We start from the raw sequence: 19,999 nt of genomic DNA, 5'->3' as shown, positions 1-19,999 counted from the left end.
GGAGCAGAGGTCTTAAATATCGGTTTTTTTTTCAAGGGTTTTACTGCACCCTCTGTTTTGGCCACATTGTATAATAGCCAGAGCCACCATTAAGCAGACTGATGCTTTTCATGTTTTAGCAGTGAGGCGTTCATTTATTGATCTGTTGTTGGTTGTGTAGTTTTTTTGCATTGGTTAGCATCCTTGTTCACATTTTTATTAAATTATTCAATTTATCCCCAATGCATTTGTTACGGGTAGAAACCATTAAACATCTCACTAATCTGTACATCAGTTTTACTTTCATTTGAACCTGCACAACATTTTGTAGGCATTGCATATTTATTCCCGGCACGGTGGCCTAGTGGTAAGGCGTCCGCCCCGTGATCGGGAGGTCGTGGGTTCGAACCCCGGCCGGGTCATACCTAAGACTTTAAAATTGGCAATCTAGTGGCTGCTCCGCCTGGCGTCTGGCATTATGGGGTTAGTGCTAGGACTGGTTGGTCCGGTGTCAGAATAATGTGACTGGGTGAGACATGATAGTCTACCAGCCAGCCTTCTATGTCATGTAAGAAACCTGGAAATGTCTGTTCCTGTAAACTTTTATGACGGAAATGTAATCTACAGGGTACGGAGAGTCAAATTAGCTTGGTTGCCTAAAGATGCACTTTGGGAAATTCTCAGAATCCAAGATGGCCGCCCAACGGTCATCTTGAAGATGGTCAATATATAACTTTTGATCCAGATGGGCTAAAGAGTCGTGTAATACCTCAATATAGGGTTTTTTGATGTCAGCGAGTTCATTTCTGAGGTTGGTTTGTCAATCCTGTCAACAGAATCCAAGATGGCCGCCAAGATGGCCGTCAAAATATCTAAAAACACATTTCTCGCCATATCTGGGTTTCTAAAGCAGCTAGATTCATGATCTTAGTGCTGACCATGTTTCCAAAGGCTGGAAAGCTGTTCTGATATCACCCAGATGCAAGTTGGCTGCCAAGATGGCAGGTAAACGTCATTCACTCTCAAATGAATGTCACACAAAAATAAGGAAAACGCCATATTGTTTGTCTTTTGTCTGAAAGAACATGTTAGCATCCAGTTAAAAGAGGCAACTTTCAGAAAAGCCGATGGGTCTCGATGGTGGGGATGGACAGAAGGAGAGCAAGCACAAAGAGGAAGGTAAAAGAAGACGAGCGATGGACGCAGCAGACCGGACGAAGATTGCAGAGGAACTGCAGAAGCACTCGCACCCTCTCATTGTTGATTCCACTGACCTGTACAACATCGTCAACGGGAAGATCGCGCCAGCAAAAGTAAATGTCCAAGATGCACTGAAGATCGGCAGCACTCAAAGTGAGCAGTTCGCCGCTTCGCTTCACGGCACATTCCATGGCCCGATCGAGAGGAAAGTGAAGACCATGCAGGAGATGAAAAAGGTAGTGGTTGTGAAAGACAAGGCCATCTTTGACATTGAAACATTATTCGTACGGCTTCAGATCATTGGGCAACAACGTGGTGTGAAGGCGACAGACATCTTCAAGTACGAACTCAGTCCCGTACCTCCATCTCTCATCGACGAGTTCGGGTGTTTGAGGAAAGGAGACAAGGCTGTGCTCGTCAAGTGTCTTGGTGTGCCGGTAAACAACGCACCTGCACCAGACGTGGTGCTGGTCGACGCCAGCCAGCTCCTGTACCATGTTGTGTGGCCTGTTGCGGGGACAGCAGGAGATCTTGTCGCGAGTTTCGGCGCTCGACTGAGCCGCTATCCTCCAGCAGCACAGAAACTGGTGTTGTTTGACAGGTACCATGAGAATCGGCCAACTGCGAAGGACCACGAGAGGATGAGGAGGGCAGAGGAAGGATCAAAGGACTTCCGTCTGACACCCACAACCCCCCTCCCACACAGAGAAGCTATCATGAAGAACGCCAACAACAAACGCCTCCTCAGCAACATCCTCTGTGGATATCCTCTGCAGAACAACGTGGAGCTTGTCAGCAGTTTCGATTGTCTTGTCACTCATGAGGAGGCGGATATCACGCTGTGCAGCTACATGCTGAAGGCTGCAGCAGGCGGGGCGGAGACGATCAGGGTGCTGTGTGACGACACTGATGTGTTCGTCCTTCTCGTGTACTTGGCATGGAGGAAGAGGATACAGAAGAGCATCCAGATGGAGAAGTGGGACGGCACGATGCTTGACATTCGCGCAACAGTGGACAAATTGGGGGACAAGTGTGGTCAGCTACTCGGCATGCACGCCTAATCGGGCTGCGACACCGTGTCGTACCCCTGTTACAAGGGCAAGAAGTCGGCGCTCAAGGTGCTTGCAAACAGCGACATCCCAGGCCTGCAAGATGTCCTTGGGGAGCCAGACGTCAGTCATGACCAACTTAAGGCCACTGCCGACTCATTCTTCCTCGCGCTGTACAGTCAGAAGAAGGCCAAGTCCCTCAATGGTGCAAGATCCAAACTGTATCTGAGCAGGAAGAAACCACCACCTCTGAAGAGGCTACGACCAACAGATTGCAACCTGAGGCTGCATGCTCTCCGAGCACATCTGCAGATGATGTTGTGGAAGGCAGCAGACCAGAAAGATCCACCAGCCGAGGCTCATGATATCCGCTGCTTCGGATGTGATGTCGATGAATCTGGTGCAGTGCTGTAACACCATCGCTGTCTAATGCACCGATAGCACCACAGCAGCTCTTAGATGTCGTGAGCTGTAGTTGCAGCGCCGAGGGGAAAGCGTACAGCGAGAAGAAGTGCAGTACGTTGCCACAATGGGAGACTTACGTGCACTGAATACTGTTATTGCGAGGGAGGAGATGTCTGCTGCAGTCCTTACACGAAGCATGAGCCTGTAGTGGAGGAGGAGGACGAGGAGGAGGAAGAAGAGGAGGAAGAGGAGGAGGAGGAGGAGGAAGAGGAGGAGTTTGTTGAAGACGACCAGTAAAACGAGAAAGAAGCTGACAATGAAGAAGGAGATATGGTTTCAAAGTTTAAATCGTTTGTTTGCTGTAACGCAAGAGCAGTAGATTTCTATTTCGGTCGTGGCGTGCCAGCTAAGCTGCTTTAGGACATGGACTTTCCCACCTGCAGCTTGATTGAGGTCCTGAAAGTTGCCTCTTTAACTGGATGCTAACATGTTCTTTCAGACAAAAGACAAACAATATGGCGTTTTCCTTATTTTTGTGTGACATTGATTTGAGCGTGAATGACGTTTACCTGCCATCTTGGCAGCCATCTTGCATCTGGGTGATATCAGAACGGCTTCCCAGCCTTTGGAAACATGGTCAGCACTAAGATCATGAATCTAGCTGCTTTAGAAACCCAGATATGGCGAGAAATGTGTTTTTAGATATTTTGACGGCCATCTTGGCGGCCATCTTGGATTCTGTTGACAGGATTGACAAACCAACCTCAGAAATGAACTCGCTGACATCAAAAAACCCTATATTGAGGTATTACACGACTCTTTAGCCCATCTGGATCAAAAGTTATATATTGACCATCTTCAAGATGACCGTTGGGCGGCCATCTTGGATTCTGAGAATTTCCCAAAGTGCATCTTTAGGCAACCAAGCTAATTTGACTCTACATACCCTATAGATTACATTTCCGTCATAAAAGTTTACAGGAACAGACATTTCCAGGTACTCTTTTTGGCAAGTAGACTATGAAGCCTGTGCTACGACTTCTGTCTTGTGTGTGGCGCACGTTATATGTCAAAGCAGCACCGCCCTGATATGGCCCTTCGTGGTCGGCTGGGCGTTAAGCAAACAAACCAACCAACCACATGTTTTAGCAGTAAGGCGTTCATTTATTGATCTGTTGTTGGTTGTGTAGTTTTTTTTGCATTGGTTAGCGTCCTTGTTCACATTTTTATTAAGTTATTCAATTTATCCCCAATGCATTTGTTACGGGTAGAAACCATTAAACATCTCACTAATCTGTACATCAGTTTTACTTTCATTTGAACCTGCACAACATTTTGTAGGCATTGCATATTTATTGTTGCTTCCTTGCCTTTTTGGTACATGTATTTAAAGGAGTGAGGATTTGTTTTATTTCTTATTATGTCCTATACCTGTGAGATTGAAAATACTTGCTTCAGTCTAATCTTACATACACAAAATTCATGCAACATAAGTGACAGCTGATTTCCTTCGGCCGTTATAGCTTACCCCATGAATATTCCGTTAACACATCCCGAAATGACAAGTCATACCAATTAATGCAAATATTTTAAGCTTTGTACATGTGTGTGTTATTTTATTCAACTTTTTTTTTATTCCGTTTTTATGTTTGTTTGATGCTTATGGTTGTTCGGGAGACTGACTTTTTGTTAAGTTCATGATGGTTATGTGACACTACATGAGAATTTGAGGTAACATTTCTTCTTCTTCTTCTTCGTGCATGGGCTGAAACTCCCACGTTCACTCATGTTTTTGCATGAGTGGGTTTTTACGTATATGACCGTTTTTACCCCGCAATTCAGGCAGCATACGCCGATTTCGGGGGAAGCATGCTGGGTATTTTCGTGTTTCTATAACCCACCAAACTCTGACATGGATTACAGGATCTTTTCCGTGCGCACTTGGTCTTGTGCTTGTGTGTACACACAAAGGGGAATAAGGCACTAGCAGGTCTGCACATAAGTAGACCTGGGAGATCGGAAAAATCTCCACCCTTAACACACCAGGCGGCCGCGGCAGGGATTCGAACTCACGACCCCCCCCGCCACTCCGCCCGTCAGACTTGTTTTACTGTATTCTAAGTCATCAGTCTTACACATCATAATATCTTACTTCAGCTTAAACCAAGACATTTGTATCACAGTTCTCATTTCCAATAATTCCCCAAGCTGGGCATTCAAGCCATCTGAGAGGATTTTGATCAGAAAAACTTACCAGCCAGAGAGATGGAGAGTGAAAAGGGTGTGGGGTGGGGGAGAAAGAAAACACAATATCTGTTACTATGTCTTCAACATGCTTCAACATATTCAACCTGAGACAACCCCCCGCGGGTTAGGGGGAAGAATTTACCCGATGCTCCCCAGCATGTCGTAGGAGGCGACTAACGGATTCTGTTTCTCTTTTTACCCTTGTTAAGTGTTTCTTGTATAGAATATAGTCAATGTTTGTAAAGATTTTAGTCAAGCAGTATGTAAGAAATGTTAAGTCCTTTGTACTGGAAACTTGCATTCTCCCAGTAAGGTAATATATTGTACTACGTTGCAAGCCCCTGGAGCAAATTTTTGATTTGTGCTTTTGTGAACAAGAAACAATTGACAAGTGGCTCTATCCCATCTCCCCCCTTTCCCCGTCGCGATATAACCTTCGTGGTTGAAAACGACGTTAAACACCAAATAAAGAAAGAAAGAAATATTCAATGAGGTGTAAATGAATCATGGATACATTGATAATTTCCAATAGTTGACCATTGACCCAGCAGGGTATTGAAGTCATATCAAAAGGTTATAATCAGGAAAACTTCATCGGCAGATGGAGAGGTGGAGAGGAAAGAAAAGACATCTTACAATGTCTTCAAAGTTCTTCAGAATAAAAAAAAAAAAGAATTGTTGTTTTATGTTTGTTTTATGCTTTTAGTTTCATGTCATTTCAAAGTACTTCACCATATCTGTATCCCGCAGTGGGGCACTGCGGTTATGAAATTAAAGGCCCCTCCTGTTTTTGGAACCGCAGGAGCTTTCTAGTTTGCTGTTAGGTAGATTTTTGGTTCCTCTTTCCTGTCATGCTCTCTTTTTCTTCATGAATTCTTTTCTTTTTTCTGCCTTCTTGCTCATTCACCTGTATTTTTTCCAAAAATCTCTTCTCTTGCCGCTTGTCTCGCGATTCATGTATAGTTTAATCTGTTAGTGTTCTGATGTAAGTCCAGCAGTAGATAGGTTAAGCCTATTTTAACATACTGGAAACTGGTAATCTTCCAGTAGGTATTAATTTAGTTTTACTAAAGCCTGCTGGGACACAAGTAATGGGTTAGTGCATTTGTAAACAGGAATCGCTTGACAAGTGGCCCCCTTCATCCCCCTCTTCCTCGTCCTGATATGGCTCTGCGTAGTCGGCTGGACGTTAAGCAACAAATAAACAAACAAACAAATAAACAAACCATATCTGTAATAGGTTACAAGCTTTAAGGATAGGACGATGGACCAGACTTGTTTATTGTATCAGCATTTTGTCCTAAGTCACATTAGTCACACACTTTCTTTGTGAGTGTTCATGGTCATACATTTGTCAGATGAGAATGTAGTACCTGTGATGGGAGTCCCCTCTAATGAGAGGTCACCTTCTAAGAATGGACGACTTCCGTTGTCCCTTTGTCCATTAATTTTATGAAAATATATACCTGTGATGGGAGTCCCCTCTAATGAGAGGTCACCTTCTAAGAATGGACGACTTCCGTTGTCCCTTTGTCCATTAATTTTATGAAAATATATACCTGTCATGGCAGGCCACCTACAGTGTATAATGACACTTTTATTTGTTGGTTCCTTGTACTTTGAGACATTTTTTGTGTTTGATCGTGTTAATGTGGGCAGCCTGTGTATTTCTGTGTAGCAAACTAAAATGCATAATGATGTTAAAATAGAATGTATTTTTGTGTGTGTTTTTGTCAAGAGTTTGTTTAGCTTGCAGAGACATTCAAGAGCTGCCTTTTTTTTTCCTTTTTTTTTTAAAGGTGTTTACAAAAAACCCTGATAGATGCATCTGACTTTTGATTGTTATAACCAAGCTTAGAATTTGTTTTTCTCTCCAAGACTTGAGCCAAGTTATTCCCTTGTTGTAGTAATGTTATTCCCCAAATCTAACCAGAATTTTTGTTGTTCAGACTCTTTGCCATTTATATACCATATTTAACCTGACCAACATAAGCCCCAGTTTTCAATTGTAAAATGTGGTGTAGACTTTTGAAGAAAGTTAACAAGTTGCGTGAAGCGATATAACAACATTTAGTCAAGCTGTCGGCATCAAAGTAACAGATTAACACCAACAAAAAGTCGTCACCGCAACTATATTTCAGATAGTCTTGTCTAACCACACACGTGTTACGCTCGTCTCCGCGTAGCGTGCAAACATAGTACTTAGGCCTACTTAAACCTATTTTCTGTAATTCTGAGCACATTTTTAGAGTAAACATGACATATCTATATATTTTTGAATTCAGGAGACCCCCTGCGGGTTAGGGGGAGTCTCATATTGGTTGGGACGAGAAAGAATTTACCCGATGCTCCCCAGCATTACGTAAGAGGCGACTAACGGATTCTGTTTCTCCTTTTACCCTTGTTAAGTGTTTCTTGTAAAGAATATAGTCAATGTTTGTAAAGATTTTAGTCAAGCAGTTCCCCCCGCGGGTTAGGGGAAAGAATTTACCCGATGCTCCCCAGCATTACGTAAGAGGCGACTAACGGATTCTGTTTCTCCTTTTACCCTTGTTAAGTGTTTCTTGTAAAGAATATAGTCAATGTTTGTAAAGATTTTAGTCAAGCAGTATGTAAGAAATGTTAAGTCCTTTGTACTGGAAACTTGCATTCTCCCAGTGAGGTAATATATTGTACTACGTTGCAAGCCCCTGGAGCAAATTTTTGATTAGTGCTTTTGTGAACAAGAAACAATTGACAAGTGGCTCTATCCCATCTCCCCCCTTTCCCCGTTAAATGTGTTTTTACTACGTCACTTAAGCTCAATATTAAAGTTACTCTTGGAATTTGTGTCTCATATTCATTTTATGCCTGTAATCAAATCTTGATTCTGATACGAGTGCCATATTGTTTACCACTACCTAATCCCAGCTTTCCCCCCCCCCCCTTTTCTTTCATCAAAGTACCAGCTTTTTACTATGTACCATTGTTTGGTCTGCATTGTACAAATATGTTTCGTCCAAGCTATTTTGCTTCAGTACTTGATTAAATGGAATCGCACCAGTCCAGAAGAAATGATACAGAGCATTGTTTGAATGTCTTGAGCGAGGCTGAAATTTGCCACTCTGTTCAGTCAAGTAAAAAAAAAAAGTTGCTGTTGTGAGTCAAATAATGATTAGATTTTGATGTTGATTAACTAAATTGATCTGTGCTACTAAGTTTTTACATTGTTAGTTACTTATTTACTTAGGGGGGTTGGTTGTTGCATTGATTTTGTTTCCTAACAAGCAGAACTTGATTAAGAATGGTTCGAAAATTAAAGGTTAAATTCTGACGTACACTATGTGTTTTCATTGTTTCACGTTAACCAACTCTGTGAAATATGTCAAATAATTTGGTAGTGAAAAAAACCCTGTTTGCATTGGAATGAAAGGTTGTTTTGTTTTTCATACCAGCTGGAGATTATAAAAAGAAATGCTCTGTGTTTTTAGTTCACCCTGCTTTTGTTTGTGTGTGTATTTTATTTCATGTGAAGATGTGCTAGTAGCTGACTAAACGAGATGATATGAATATGGTGCAGTCGCACCTCTCAATAAGGCCAAACAAAAATATATGTTGGTTTAGGGTAACCCAACCAGCCCTATTTTTTCCCGCCGACCCTAAAACTTTTTTTTCATTTCTCAATTATTTTAATTTTTTTAAACAACCTCTTTTGTGAACCACACAGAGACTAAAAATACAAAATTTAAAAAATACGACCGACTGACCCTATTTTTTTGGGTCATGTTACCCTAAACCAACATATATTTTTGTTTGACCTAGTAACAACCACCGACCCACAAAGACCACTCCGAAGGATTCCAACAATTTTTTGGTGTGCTCTATAAATCCCCTTTCTATAGTGACCGCCTGTTTTTATAGCAACCATTTTAATTGTCCCCTGGGTGGTCGATATGGACAGGTTCAACTGTACCTACGTGCATTTATTTTTAGAGTCGTGGCCTAGCATTGTATGCAAAACTGCGTATATATACACCAACCTTTTTTTTTAAGTCTTGTAAAGAAGGAATTAATCGGGAATTCCCGATTTTCAAGGATTTTTTTTGTTTTTTATACGCCTAACTCACTTTTTCCAATGCTAGGCCCTGTAGAGTTTATCCTTTACTTTTGGTTGATGCTTGCTTGATTAGTGCAAACTTAAAGCAGCGACCTATATTTAATATAGGTCTATGCTTAAAGCAAAAGAAGTCTGAGTGTTTAATGTCAGTCATATTGTGTACAGTGTCGAAGACAACTGTGCGGGATCAGTAATTAACTCTAAAGTAATGAACAATAAATTATTGAAGAAAAGAAAGGGAATTTATACAACAGATCATGACCGTACATGATATATATACTATTTCTCTGTCGTCTGCTCCTGGAGAAAAAAAAACCAGAACAAGCAGTACATTTCGTCAACTTTTTTTTTATGTGTAGACTGGAACCGCCCTATGAAAGACCTTTACAAATATTAGAAAAACAGGTCTTAAAATGGAGGCAGATTTACAAAGGTGATGAAAAGAACATCTGAAAAGCAAGATCGTAAAAGTTTAGAAATCTGCGGTGTGGGGTTCCAATGTAATGGTATATTTTAACCAAACTCTGTTAAAGATATTTGTACACCCTGGATGTTGTTATATATATGTGTCTTAAAAGGGGGGTGTGTGGGGGGGGGGGGTGAGGGGTAATCCACTGTAATGACAAATTGAAACTAAACCCTGTTGAAGATATGTATGCACCCTTGGACCTGTTACCCAACATTTGCTGTGTATTAAAAGGGGGGGTAATCTAGTGTTAATGGCATTTGAACCAAACTCTTTGCAAGATATGTGCACGCCCTCGTTTTTGGCTAATATATGTACATGTAGTTCCTGTGACTTTTTGTGTGATGTGTTTATCTGCAAAAACTTTGTGTTGTGAATGTTGTTATTTGAAATATATATCTCATTTGGTTCTGATGATTTTGTGTTGCTGTGTGTGTGTGTGTGTGTAAGCATTTCAAGTATAATATATTCTTTTTAAAGGGGAAAACCAAGAAAGGTTCAGTGTATGGAAGTATAAAAGAATTTAAGAAAACAAGAAAGGTAGGTTGTTGGAACGTTTGTTATTGACAAAACAATACATTCAATACATTTATTCTGAATTTTGGAACGTTGGCAGTGTTTGGATTTATTTTATGGAAATTAAGTTATTCCATTGACAAAATGAAACATTTACTAGAACTTCTACATATCTCTTTTTCAATAGTATGACTGATGACTCTGGGTAGAGGCGACTAACGGATTCTGTTTCTCTTTTTACCCTTGTTAAGTGTTTCTTGTATAGAATATAGTCAATTTTTGTAAAGATTTTAGTCAAGCAGTATGTAAGAAATGTTAAGTCCTTTGTACTGGAAACTTGCATTCTCCCAGTAAGGTAATACATTGTACTACGTTGCAAGCCCCTGGAGCAAATTTTTGATTAGTGCTTTTGTGAACAAGAAACAATTGACAAGTGGCTCTATCCCATCTCCCCCCTTTCCCCGTCGCGATATAACCTTCGTGGTTGAAAACGACGTTAAACACCAAATAAAGAAAGAAAGAAAGATGACTCTGGGTGTGTGTATGTTTAAACATTCTTGATTTTGGAACATTATCTGTTGTGGGGTTTTGGGGTTTTATGTTTGCGTGTTCTTTTCCCCTCCTCCCTCCTCTCAGCAGTCCGGCCTCACGGTCCTTTTTCTCCTCCCCTCAAAGCAAGAAGAAGCAATTCCACATTCCAATATTCGAGAAAAAAGACTTTCTGTAAGTTTGAGTCATACTTTTCAAGAACGGGATCACCGCATCAAAAGGTTCAGCAGGATTTAGAAATGTGCATAAAGACTGCAAAGCGACAATAAGGAAACTAGATGGCATTTGGTGGAGATTGTGCTATTCTCTCTCTCAATCATTCAGCAGACATCACACTCTGGAAAAAATAAACATGGCAGAACTCAGTATGTTCTCTGTAAACCATGACTTACTTTTTAAAACATATCTATTTCAGGCGACATTGTGCGTTTTACCGTTGATCCCCTCATGATAAGTATTGTGCTTAGTCACGTTTGTTATTTTTTCTCAGTTGACATTCTGATGTTTGCCTATTTTTTATTTTATTTGTTGTTTAATTCTGCTTGCATGATTTGAATTTTGTGTTGTTGTTCTTATCAGGTTGTGTGTGTGTGTGTGTGTTTGGTGTAAACTTGGAATGTATATACGAACCATGAGAGCAATGGATTCGATTTAAAAAAAATTATATTCCTCATTGGATGCACACCTGTGTAATGATAATAATTATAATGATAAAAAAACCGATATTAAACAACATCAAAACCATAATCAACCACCGCCATCTGCTGGTCCCCGATGCAGAACGTCTCAAATGCCAAATTTTCAAATTTTACTAAGGGTTATTGTTTGTTTGTTTTTATTGGGAAAGGGCTGTGCGAGGAGAAAGAGAGACAGACTGTCAGACAGACACAGTCACATACACAGGCACACACACATGCACAAACAACAGGCACACACACACACACACACACACACCACCTCCACCACCAGGATAGGTTTACACTCACTTTTTAGTTTTACCTTCAGGTTTTAATTTTGGCAATAACTGTAGTGGGAGCCCAAAATGTTGCCAGGACTGAACATTTTGGAAGGCCGGGGTCCAGGGGCCGCTAAGGCTCCGGCGGGGTGCAAGGGCAGCGCCCTTGCTGGGGGGTCTAGGGGGGCAGCGTCCCCCAGCCGAAAATAAATTTTAGCATTTTAGGGAGGGTTTAGGTGGCCTCTCACAAACAAGCTTTTTGGAGATGCATAATATAAATCTTATAAACTTGAAGGTATTTGTAACTGACCAGCTGAAAATGAATTTTAGCACTTCATGAGGGGCTATTTGAGCCTCTTTATTACTGAAAACAGCAAACAACAAGAAAAATGGAGGGGGGGGAGGATGAATGCACAAAATCAAAAACCTTTATACTTGAAGATGTTTGGTCGTATCACTCTTGCTAGGGGGTCTACAAAAACAAGTGGTAAACAAATTTCAAGAGAGAAATATGTTTCAATTAAGTTTGCTTCACTTGCTAACTTTCAAAAGGACTCAATGTATCAGAAGCTAAATACCACTGGTTCATAGATCAGGAATGCAAGTTTTCTCTGCCACACCTCTGAAGGTCTCTGAATCCATGCAAGAGGGGTAAATAAAGATGTGGGTGAGCCGAGTTTTCAAATATAGATAGCAACTAAGATGCCACATTCCTCAGGATGACATGACATTGCTGCCCCCTACTTGTTACTCAAACATTATTGAGATCGGTCTGGGACATGGTGAAATGTGACTGACCTGGCACAACCACATCGGTCCTACAAACCCAGTGCAAGTGTAAACAACAGCTGCCAGGGATTAACAAAAAAAGGTATATATAAAAAAGGTTGCCAAAATTCTTCCTGGGACGGAAATCCGTCTGTGACGTCCGAAGAAATCCCACCCCTGCCAGTGATTTGTATGTAAGATGACGGACGCAGAGGTAAGACATCGGTCTCCTAATAATAATAATAATAATAATGGACATTTGCTATAGCGCATAATCATGTATATGCTCAATGCGCTTTACAATAACTAGAATTAACATAACTAATAATAAAACCATACACAATGAACAAGACCCACAATCTACATAACATAGCATACTCCATGCAAGCAAACACAAAAGCTTAACACACTCCAAGCACGCAAGACCAAGCAAACAGGGTAAAGACAAAACAAAGTCATACAAGCAAAGCCATACAAGCAAAATTAATACCGAACTCCATGCAAACAATACTCAAAACTCACAAACATGACAAAGCAACGAAATGAGACAAAGCCATATATATATATACATACAAATTCAACAACATGGACACACGTGAAAACAGCGTTCAAGCAGCAGCTTATGATAGTCACCGAGATGCAGTCCAGGGGGTGGGGGGTGGGGGATCATGTGTATGCAAGTGAAAAAAGATGCGTTTTCAGGCCTGTGCGGAAAGAGCCAGAGGAGGCAAAGTGACAAAGAGTGACAGGGAGAGAGTTCCAGACGAGAGGAGCAGAAACAGAAAAAGGAGCGCTCACCAAAATCGGGAGGTCATGAGTTCCAATCCCGGTCGCTGCCGCCTGGTGGGTTGAGAGTGGAGATTTTTCCGATCTCCCAGGTCAACTTATGTGCAGACCTGGCAGTGACTTAACCCCCTTCGTGTGTACACGCAAGCACAGGTAGATCCAAAAACAAAGACTGCCAACATTCCAAAATTCAGAATAAAAGAACAAGAAAGGTAGGTTGTTGGAACGTTTGTTATTGACTAATAAATAATATATTTATTTGTCTGTTCACTTAAAAGACCGTTGGGTCGAAATATCTGTGAATGTATTGTTTTGTCAATAACAAACGTTCCAACAACCTACCTTTCTTGTTTTTTGATTACGCAAGCACAAGACCAAGTGCGCACGAAAAAGATCCTGTAATCCATGTCTGAGTTCGGTAGGTTATAGAAACACGAAAATACCCAGCATGCCTCCCCCGAAATCAGCGTATGCTGCCTAAATGGCGGGGTAAAAACGGTCATACACGTAAAAATCCACTCGTGCTAAAAACATGAGTGAACGTGGGAGTCTAAGCCCATGAACGAAGAAGAAGAAGAAGAAGTATGTAAGATAATTAAGTCGATGCGTGGCACTAAAATTAAACTTGGAGAATATACGGAATAATCTAGTTTTCTGGGTAGTTATTGAAGTGACATAAAAATGAATGAAAAAATTGTGAAAATGAATGGCCACAGATTGCCGTTGCTCTGGAAACAGCCGCCATATTGGATTTCTAGGAAACGGTTTTACAGCGACATCATACATAAGAAATGCATATTTGACACAAAGATACACAAGACTTTTATCTACAATCATATAGAGCGATTTTTTGACAAAAGACTACAGTTGAATTTATAATAATTTTTGTAATAAGGATTAATGAATTTTTAACCGCATATTCATTAATCCTTATTTCAAAAATTAATATAAATTCAACTGTAGTCTTTTGTCAAAATATCGTTCTATATGATTGTAGATAAAAGTCTTGTGTATCTTTGTGCCAAATATTAAGCATTTCTGATGTATAATGTTGCCGTAAAACCGTTTCCTAGAAATCGAATATGGCTAGCGACAGCAATCTATGTCCTTTAGTTTTCGCAAATTTTTCATTTCTTTTTATAAGTCACTTCAATAACTACCCAGAAAACTAAGTTACTCCATGTATTTTCCAAGTTTTATTTTGGTCATTTTAGTGCCGCTCATTGCCTTAAACTGTGTGCACAATGATCTAATTCTGCTGAACCAAACAACCAGATACCTCAAAGTTACCCTGTTGGGCAGCACACACACACACACACACACACATACAAAAGGAATAAGGCAAGCAAATCAGCATTATCATTATTTCAAATTTATTATAGCATTACATGAAATCTATACTTGTAAGTATTAGCTACGGATCTTGAGTAAGATGCAATATCAAGGGAAGAATGGTTTACATCTCCCCCACAGTCCCCATGAATGTAAATGTTCAAGCTTATGTGTTACTTTTACATAAACACATGACTCAGAGACAGATTCTACGACCACAATGTTTTGTAATTACTTTGGTCAAAAACTACAAAATGAAATAATTACTATAAAATTACTAGAATTACATAGCCTAGTGCAAGTTTGTTGATATAGATTTGTTGAAAATGTGTTAACTACCACCATATAATGATAATGACATGCATAAAAGTGTATAAGACAAATGTACACAATAACAAACAAACTTTTGTGCCACAGAAAATGAGGATTCTTTTACAGATTCAAAATGTAACTTGTAAATTAATAGATTGGGCCCACTATTTTAAATGTCAACAAGCACTAAGGAACACCGTCCATATCATTTCTTTCTTAGCCAGATATCATAATGATGTGAACACAATCACTACATGAATTTTTGTGATGAAAATTGACATGTTTGTGTACAGTTATTTTATTTTCATAAATTAATTCACAGTAATAATGTTCTTTTTACATTTAGTCAAGTTTTGACTAAATGTTTTAACGTAGAGGGGGGAATCGAGACGAGGGTCGTGGTGTATGTGCGTGCGTGTGTGTGTGTGTGTGTGTCTGTCTGTGTGTGTGTGTAGAGCGATTCAGACTAAACTACTGGACCGATCTTTATGAAATTTGACATGAGAGTTCCTGGGTATGAAATCCCCATACGTTTTTTTCATTTTTTTGATAAATGTCTTTGATGACGTCATATCCGGCTTTTTGTGAAAGTTGAGGCGGCACTGTCACGCCCTCATTTTTCAACCAAATTGGTTGAAATTTTGGTCAAGTAATGTTCGACGAAGCTCGGACTTCGGTATTGCATTTCAGCTTGGTGGCTTAAAAATTAATTAATGACTTTGGTCATTAAAAATCTGAAAATTGTAAAAAAAATATTTTTTTTATAAAACGATCCAAATTTACGTTCATCTTATTCTCCATCATTTGCTGATTCCAAAAACATATAAATATGTTATACTTGGATTAAAAACAAGCTCTGAAAATTAAATATATAAAAATTATTATCAAAATTAAATTTTCGAAATCAATTTAAAAACACTTTCATCTTATTCCTTGTCGGTTCCTGATTCCAAAATCATATAGATATGATATGTTTGGATTAAAAACACGCTCAGAAAGTTAAAACGAAGAGAGGTACAGAAGAGCGTGCTATCCTTCTCAGCGCAACTACTCCCCCGCTCTTCTTGTCAATTTCACTGCCTTTGCCGTGCGCGGTGGACTGACGATGCTACGAGTATACGGTCTTGCTGCGTTGCATTGCGTTCAGTTTTATTCTGTGAGTTCGACAGCTACTTGACTAAATGTTGTATTTTCGCCTTACGCGACTTGTTTCCTCTTCTTACAAAATAAATACTTTACTAGCTTATTCATCGTTCAATAGAAGAAAAAACCAGAAGTTGATAAGCAGAAATATTGTTTTATATATGAAGCATTGAAGGTATGACGGAATATGAATCCTAAAAGAGAAAAGCAGGGGTCAGGGCAGGGATCATCGTAAAATTAATAAATGTTCACTGCCCCACTTCTGTGCATATAAATATGGGAATGTGAATGACAATGTTTAAAGCTCTAAAACTACATATAAAGTCTGCAGCAGACACTTCCTCAGAGAACTTTCCATAATGCAGAAAAATTGACAAGTAGAAGTGTATAGAAAAAATGATATGTGAAAAAAAAAAAAAAAAAAAAGCATCACAGCTTTCAATTTTATCTGCTCAGTGAAAATCAGACAAATCCAATTCAATACACTGAAGGTATTATAAGTGAAACAACAATAAATAGTACTTATATTGAACTGTTTGAATTTGGCAAGCAGGTAATGTTTGCTAGTGAAACAAATACTGAAACAGAAATAGCGACTTCAACAAAACCAATCGTTTTTCTTAACAAAGCAAATCAAGATCAACGACACAACATACACTCTCTAAAAATTAAGCTCCATAAAATAAATGAATAAACATTATCGATCATGAAACAAATAAACAGCAGCACACTCTCGATATCTGCCATACAAAAGCATTTTGCCAAAAAAACTCATGATTCTTTTGTACAGTTGTGGAAGAGATGTGCCCCTAAAAAACAATAAGGTAACTGATCCACAGCTAATAAAAATTCCGCCAGTTATTTATAGAGGGTGTCTGCAGTGCCACTTGTCAGTGTGGACAATAGAGAGTGTCTGCAGTGCCACTTTTCAGTGTGGACAATAGAGAGTGTCTGCAGTGCCACTTTTCAGTGTGGCCAATAGAGAGTGTCTGCAGTGCCACTTTTCAGTGTGGACAATAGAAAGTGTCTGCAGTGCTAATTTTCAGTGTGGACAATAGAGAGTGTCTGCAGTGCCACTTTTCAGTGTGGACAATAGAGAGTGTCTGCAGTGCCACTTTTCAGTGTGGACAATAGAAAGTGTCTGCAGTGCTAATTTTCAGTGTGGACAATAGAGAGTGTCTGCAGTGCCACTTTTCAGTTTGGACAATAGAGAGTGTCTGCAGTGCCACTTTTCAGTGTGGACAATAGAGAGTGTCTGCAGTGCCACTTGTCAGTGTGGCCAATAGAGAGTGTTTGCAGTGCCACTTGTCAGTGTGGACAATAGTGTCTGCAGTGCCACTTGTCAGTGTGGACAATAGAGTGTCTGCAGTGCCACTTTTCAGTGTGGACAAGAGTGTCTGCAGTGCCACTTTTCAGTGTGGACAATAGAGTGTCTGCAGTGCCACTTTTCAGTGTGGACAATAGAGAGTGTCTGCAGTGCCACTTTTCAGTGTGGACAATAGAGAGTGTCTGCAGTGCCACTTTTCAGTGTGGACAATAGAGAGTGTCTGCAGTGCCATTTTTCAGTGTGGACAATAGAGAGTGTCTGCAGTGCCACTTTTCAGTTTGGACAATAGAGTGTCTGCAGTGCCACTTTTCAGTGTGGACAATAGAGAGTGTCTGCAGTGCCACTTTTCAGTGTGGACAATAGAGTGTCTGCAGTGCCACTTTTCAGTGTGGACAATAGAGTGTCTGCAGTGCCACTTTTCAGTGTGGACAATAGAGAGTGTCTGCAGTGCCACTTTTCAGTGTGGACAATAGAGTGTCTGCAGTGTCACTTTTCAGTGTGGACAATAGAGAGTGTCTGCAGTGCCACTTTTCAGTGTGGACAATAGAGTGTCTGCAGTGCCACTTGTCAGTGTGGACAATAGAGAGTGTCTGCAGTGCCACTTTTCAGTGTGGACAATAGAGTGTCTGCAGTGCCACTTGTCAGTGTGGACAATAGAGAGTGTCTGCAGTGCCACTTTTCAGTGTGGACAATAGAGAGTGTCTGCAGTGCCACTTGTCAGTGTGGACAATAGAGAGTGTCTGCAGTGCCACTTTTCAGTGTGGACAATAGAGAGTGTCTGCAGTGCCACTTGTCAGTGTGGACAATAGAGAGTGTCTGCAGTGTCACTTTTCAGTGTGGACAATAGAGAGTGTCTGCAGTGTCACTTTTCAGTGTGGACAATAGAGAGTGTTTGCAGTGCCACTTTTCAGTGTGGCCAATAGAGAGTGTCTGCAGTGCCACTTTTCAGTGTGGACAATAGAGAGTGTCTGCAGTGCCACTTTTCAGTGTGGACAATAGAGAGTGTCTGCAGTGCCACTTTTCAGTGTGGACAATAGAGAGTGTCTGCAGTGCCACTTTTCAGTGTGGTCAATAGAGACTGCAGTGCCACTTGTCAGTGTGGCCAATAGAGAGTGTCTGCAGTGCCACTTTTCAGAGTGGACAATAGAGTGTCTGCAGTGCCACTTTTCAGTGTGGACAATGTTTTATGACCCATATTCTGACCGCTGCACTGAGTGAGAATAAACAAGTCGCGTAAGGCGAAAATACAACATTTAGTCAAGCTCAGTCGAACTCACAGAATTAAAATGAACGAATTGCATTTTTTCCGCAAGACCGTACACTCGCAGCATCGTCTGTCCACCGCTCGTGGCAAAGGCAGTGAAATTAACAATCCAGAAAAGCGCGGTAGCGGTTGCGCTGAGGAGGATAGCACGCTTTTCTATATCTCTATTCTTTTTAACTCTGTGAACGTTTTTTTAATCCTAACATATCATATCTATATGTTTTTGGAATCAGGAACCGACAAGGAATAAGATGAAATTGTTTTTAAATCGATTTCGGAAATTTAATTTTGATCATAATTTTTATATTTGTAATTTTCAGAGCTTGTTTTTAATCCAAATACAGTAGTACCTGCCATATCCGGTCACCCATTAGTCATTGCAAAGGTGACCGCAAATATCAGGTGGCCGTTCATTACAGGCCCCCTCCTCCTCCAAAAAAAACCCAAAAACACGATCAAGTTTTCATGAAGAAAAGAAAGCGATCATCCACGAGCCGCCGATTCATTGTCTCTGTTAGTTTTGTTTTCGTTTATACATCTTAATTATTTGCGTGTTTAACTCGATCGTCCTGGCTAAGCTATTGTTTCGTATGTTTCTATGTGTGTTGTTTGGATTATTATATATGTATTTGAGTGTCAGATAAACAAGTGTTTCAAACTCACATCAGCTGTGATCGATCCGGAAGTGACTGCCGTAAATGTACATGTATGCGCATGTCTGTATTTACAGTTTGCGCATGCGCAAGTATTCATGTCGTCTGCTCGTGCTGTGCCGTCTGTGCACACAACACACACACACACACACACACACACACGGGTGGGCGGGGAGAGCCACAGGCGCTCGCCCGCGAAAGTGACAAGTGGCTGTTAAGTGGCCTCTCCTGTCGAGTAAGAGGGGCACCTTAGGGCAAAAATGAGTGACCGTTGACCGCGTCAGACAGGTTAACGGCCATTAAGAGTCAATTATAGAAGGAAAACTCATTAGTCATGGGAAAGCTGGCCGCTCCGGGCAGGTTCACGCCCACGAAAGGGCCGGAAATGGAAGGGACTACTGTACAACATATGTATATGTTTTTGAAATCAGAAAATGATGAAGAATAAGATGAAATTGTTTTTGGATCGTTTAAAAAGAAAATAATTTTAATTAGAAGTTTCCGATTTTTAATGACCAAACTCACTCATTAGTTTTTAAGCCACCAAGCTGAAATGCAATACCAAACCCCGGCCTTCGTCGAAGATTGCTTTGCCAAAATTTCAATCAATTTAATTGAAAAATGAGGGTGTGACAGTGCCGCCTCAACTTTTACAAAAAGCCGGATATGACGTCATCAAAAGTATTTATCGAAAAAAAAGAAAACAACGTCCGGGGATATCATTCCCAGGAACTCTCATGTCAAAGTTCATAAAGATCGGTTCAGTAGTTTGGTCTGAATCGCTCTACACACGCACAGACACAGACACAGACACAGACACACACACACATACACCACGACCCTCGTCTCGATTCCCCCCTCTATGTTAAAACATTTAGTCAAAACTTGACTAAATGTAAAAATGAGTGCCAGGACTAACAAGAAAGAGCGAACTGTTGCATGTTTAGATTAT

The 19,999-nt window shown here is 40.5% G+C and overlaps 1 long non-coding RNA gene across 1 annotated transcript in view; it reads right to left on the bottom strand.

Annotated features, from left to right (window-relative positions):
• Positions 1–19,942, bottom strand: part of LOC138975554 (uncharacterized) — a 324,129-nt gene extending 304,187 nt beyond the window's left edge. The window contains exon 1 of the long non-coding RNA XR_011458678.1: positions 18,273–19,942. This is a non-coding gene — a long non-coding RNA (uncharacterized lncRNA). The remainder of the gene's footprint in view (positions 1–18,272) is intronic.
• Positions 19,943–19,999: the final 57 nt, after the last annotated feature.

The sequence above is a fragment of the Littorina saxatilis genome, linkage group LG9 (assembly GCF_037325665.1).
Source record: "Littorina saxatilis isolate snail1 linkage group LG9, US_GU_Lsax_2.0, whole genome shotgun sequence".
NCBI classification, from domain to species: domain Eukaryota; kingdom Metazoa; phylum Mollusca; class Gastropoda; order Littorinimorpha; family Littorinidae; genus Littorina; species Littorina saxatilis.
This window is presented reverse-complemented; position numbering and strand designations above follow the sequence as displayed.